At 29.4% G+C, this 5,000-nt stretch overlaps 2 non-coding genes across 2 annotated transcripts; both read left to right on the forward strand.

Annotated features, from left to right (window-relative positions):
• The first annotated feature begins 1,993 nt into the window (after positions 1-1,993).
• Positions 1,994-3,983, forward strand: LOC138858350 (small subunit ribosomal RNA). Its single transcript, XR_011397484.1, has one exon. It is a non-coding gene; the product is annotated as a small subunit ribosomal RNA (ribosomal RNA).
• A 626-nt stretch (positions 3,984-4,609) lies between these two features.
• Positions 4,610-4,788, forward strand: LOC138858410 (5.8S ribosomal RNA). Its single transcript, XR_011397545.1, has one exon. It is a non-coding gene; the product is annotated as a 5.8S ribosomal RNA (ribosomal RNA).
• Positions 4,789-5,000: the final 212 nt, after the last annotated feature.

Raw genomic sequence — 5,000 nt, forward strand, 5'->3', positions numbered from 1 at the left:
CATATAAGTAGTAAATATATAAAGTCTATGAAGTAATAAATTTTCATATGAGTATTAAATGTATAAAGTCTATGAAGTAAAATATAAAGTCTATGAAGTAATAAATTTTTATATAAGTATAAAAAATATAAAGTCTATGAAGTAATGAATTTTCATATAAGTATTAAATGTATAAAGTCTATGAAGTAATAAATTTTCATATAAGTATTAAATGTATAAAGTCTATGAAGTAATAAATTTTCATATAAGTATTAAATATGAAGTCATACAAGTTAAAAATTTAAAAAAAAAATCGATTGTAAAAATACTTTTGATGTTATTAGTTGTATTATGACCATGACGATATTTGAAAATGATATAAATTACCCACGTATATATGAGTTTTTAAATTTTAAATAGGTTAAAAGAATTTTTCCATATATTTTCGGGTTGGTAACGTCAACATGGGAGAGAACATTTATAACAAATTTGCACAAATCTGCTCAAATTGACATATACTGAAATAGTACTTATATGAAAATTTATTGCTTCATAGACTTTATACATTTAGTACTTATATGAAAATTTTTTACTGCTAGGAAATGTATTATACTTTTATATATTTGAATTCCTTATGTTAGTTTATTAGTAAGAAATTGTTTTTAAATACTTATAAGTATGAATATTACTATACTTATATGATTTATGTATTTAGTACTTGTATGAAAATTTTCATACTTGTATGACTTTATTTACTTAGTATTTATATGGAAATATTTTTTACTTTATATGTATTTTTAAGTAAATATGAAAATGAAAGTTGATTTTGTGTGCCTTTTTATTCCTGGTTTTTATACAGTTAGTTTAAATAGAAATAGATTTTGTTTTATACAAAACTCTATATTCTGTACTAACATATTGTATATAATGAGCGTTTTTTATTCCTGGTTTTTATACAGTTAGTTTAAATAGAAATAGATTTTGTTTTATACAAAATTCTATATTCTGTACTAACATATTGTATATAATGAGCGTTTTTTATTCCTGGTTTTTATACAGTTAGTTTAAATAGAAATAGATTTTGTTTTATACAAAACTCTATATTCTGTACTAACATATTGTATATAATGAGCGTTTTTTATTCCTGGTTTTTATACAGTTAGTTTAAATAGAAATAGATTTTGTTTTATACAAAACTCTATATTCTGTACTAACATATTGTATATAATAGCGTTTTTTATTCCTGGTTTTTATACAGTTAGTTTAAATAGAAATAGATTTTGTTTTATACAAAACTCTATATTCTGTACTAACATATTGTATATAATGAGCGTTTTTTATTCCTGGTTTCCTACAGTTAGTTTAAATAGAAATAGATTTTGTTTTATACAAAAACATAAAAAATCTATTATTCTATACTAACATATTGTAGAAATAAATATTAAACAATATTTTAGTTTTATTTGTGAGCTATTCTAATATTTACTCATAAAATATATGTGTAAAAGGATGGTTTTTAAATAAAATAAAATATTAATGTGTTGCACCCGAAAATACTTTTTATCATATATTTATTATTGAAATAAATATAATAGAATTTGAAATTATTAATTTCAAATCAAGAAAAAAATGTATATACTCTTAAAAAAAGGTATATATATTACTATATGCATTGAAATAAAGTAAAATGTATAGAATGATATTATTTGAAAATTTTGCCAATATAAGAAGAAATATCGTTCTTACATAATAATTAAATAATAATATGTATAGAGAACGAAAATTCTTTTCACGATACCAAAACAAAAATTAAAAAAATCCATTACAAAATCACACAATAGAAATGAAATATAATGAAAAAAAATATAATAAAGAAAGAAACATAGAAAAATTGTTGTGTATATTGTAAATGTTTTTATGTTTTGTGTATTTGTGTATAATTTTCAAATAAGAAAATATCATTTTAAACTTTTATATAATATAAAAAATATTATATAAAAAAGAAATATATATTATTCTGGTTGATCCTGCCAGTAGTTATATGCTTGTCTCAAAGATTAAGCCATGCATGTCTAAGTACAAACAAATTAAAAGTGAAACCGCAAAAGGCTCATTATATCAGTTATGGTTCCATAGATCGTTAACAGTTACTTGGATAACTGTGGTAATTCTAGAGCTAATACATGCAAAATAAACACGGACCTTTTGGAACGTGTGCTTTTATTAGGCTAAAACCAAGCGATTATTCGATCGTTATATTGGTTGAACTCTAGATAACTTGCAGATCGTATGGTCTCGTACCGACGACAGATCTTTCAAATGTCTGCCCTATCAACTTTTGATGGTAGTATCTAGGACTACCATGGTTGCAACGGGTAACGGGGAATCAGGGTTCGATTCCGGAGAGGGAGCCTGAGAAACGGCTACCACATCTAAGGAAGGCAGCAGGCGCGTAAATTACCCACTCCCAGTTCGGGGAGGTAGTGACGAAAAATAACAATACAGGACTCATATCCGAGGCCCTGTAATTGGAATGAGTACACTTTAAATCCTTTAACAAGGACCTATTGGAGGGCAAGTCTGGTGCCAGCAGCCGCGGTAATTCCAGCTCCAATAGCGTATATTAAAGTTGTTGCGGTTAAAACGTTCGTAGTTGAATTTGTGCTTCATACGGGTAGTACAACTATAATTGTGGTATGTACATTACCTTATGTATGTAAGCGTATTACCGGTGGAGTTCTTATATATAATTAATACAATGTATTTTTTATATATTCCTCCTATTTAAACCTGCTTCAGTGCTCTTCATCGAGTGTTGTTGTGGGCCGGTACAATTACTTTGAACAAATTAGAGTGCTTAAAGCAGGCTCCAAATGCCTGAATATTTTGTGCATGGAATAATGAAATAAGACCTCTGTTCTACTTTCATTGGTTTTTAGATCAAGAGGTAATGATTAATAGAAGCAGTTTGGGGGCATTAGTATTACGACGCGAGAGGTGAAATTCTTGGACCGTCGTAAGACTAACTTAAGCGAAAGCATTTGCCAAAGATGTTTTCATTAATCAAGAACGAAAGTTAGAGGTTCGAAGGCGATCAGATACCGCCCTAGTTCTAACCATAAACGATGCCAGCTAGCAATTGGGTGTAGCTACTACTATGGCTCTCTCAGTCGCTTCCCGGGAAACCAAAGCTTTTGGGCTCCGGGGGAAGTATGGTTGCAAAGCTGAAACTTAAAGGAATTGACGGAAGGGCACCACCAGGAGTGGAGCCTGCGGCTTAATTTGACTCAACACGGGAAAACTTACCAGGTCCGAACATAAGCGTGTAAGACAGATTGATAGCTCTTTCTCGAATCTATGGGTGGTGGTGCATGGCCGTTCTTAGTTCGTGGAGTGATTTGTCTGGTTAATTCCGATAACGAACGAGACTCAAATATATTAAATAGATGCTTTCAGGATTATGGTGTTGAAGCTTATATAGCCTTCATTCATGCGTTCATCTTGAATGTACAAGTGTTTGAATGTGTTTATATAAGTGGAGTCGTACCTGTTGGTTTGTCCCATTATAAGGACACTAGCTTCTTAAATGGACAAATTGCGTCTAGCAGTAACGAGATTGAGCAATAACAGGTCTGTGATGCCCTTAGATGTCCTGGGCTGCACGCGCGCTACAATGAAAGTATCAACGTGTATTTCCTAGACCGAGAGGTCCGGGTAAACCGCTGAACCACTTTCATGCTTGGGATTGTGAACTGAAACTGTTCACATGAACTTGGAATTCCCAGTAAGTGTGAGTCATTAACTCGCATTGATTACGTCCCTGCCCTTTGTACACACCGCCCGTCGCTACTACCGATTGAATTATTTAGTGAGGTCTCCGGACGTGATCACTGTGACGCCTTGTGTTTCACGGTTGTTTCGCAAAAGTTGACCGAACTTGATTATTTAGAGGAAGTAAAAGTCGTAACAAGGTTTCCGTAGGTGAACCTGCGGAAGGATCATTATTGTGTTCCTATCCGAAAAGAAAAAAAAAATAATTATATAAAAACAAAATAAAAAAAAAGAATAAAAAAGAAAAAAAAGTTTTCTTTTTGTTCTTTTCATTCAAAATGTTTTGAATTATACAATGTTTTGAATGTTTTTCTGTTTTTTTTTTTTTTTTTAACTCCTTGTAATGCATTATGACAATATATATTATATTGTGAACTTCGCATACATTGTATTTGAACGCAATAAAAAAACCTTTAAACATATAGCTGTACTTATTATTTATATAGAAAATAATATTTAATTGTGATATTTATATAAAATATTATAAATGATAAGTTAACTTGTTCACATTAACGTGTGTAATACCTTTTTTTTATGGTATTTTCTATTTGTGATTAAAAACATGTTGAAAAATTTAAAAAAAGAAAACGCACAAATAGAGAAGAAAATAATATATAAAAGGTATTACTGTTTTTGTTGACCTAAGACATGCGCAGCTGCAAATGTTTGGGTTTAAAATTACAATTTATTGAAAGATGTTTTAAACTTATGTATTAAAAATTTATTATTGATTAATTATTAATACTTTCAATAAATTAAAATTCTTTGACTTTGAATTAAAAAAATACAAAAAAATTATCACTCTAAGCGGTGGATCACTCGGCTCATGGGTCGATGAAGAACGCAGCAAACTGTGCGTCATCGTGTGAACTGCAGGACACATGAACATCGACATTTTGAACGCATATTGCGGTCCATGCTGTTATGTACTTTAATTAATTTTAAAGTGCTGCTTGGACTACATATGGTTGAGGGTTGTAAGACTATGCTAAATTAGTTGCTTATTCTTTTAGTCAATTAATAGAATTTAAGCATATGGCATATTATTGGATTGTATTTTTCAATCCATAATATTAATAGCATAAAAAGAAATATAGAAAATATATTCTTGAATACCTCATATTTGAACGAAAATTTATGATAAATGAGAATCTTAGTATTCCCATAAAAGAAAAAATTTTCAACATTAT

The sequence above is a fragment of the Bactrocera oleae genome, unplaced genomic scaffold (assembly GCF_042242935.1).
Source record: "Bactrocera oleae isolate idBacOlea1 unplaced genomic scaffold, idBacOlea1 ctg00000009.1, whole genome shotgun sequence".
NCBI lineage: Eukaryota > Metazoa > Arthropoda > Insecta > Diptera > Tephritidae > Bactrocera > Bactrocera oleae.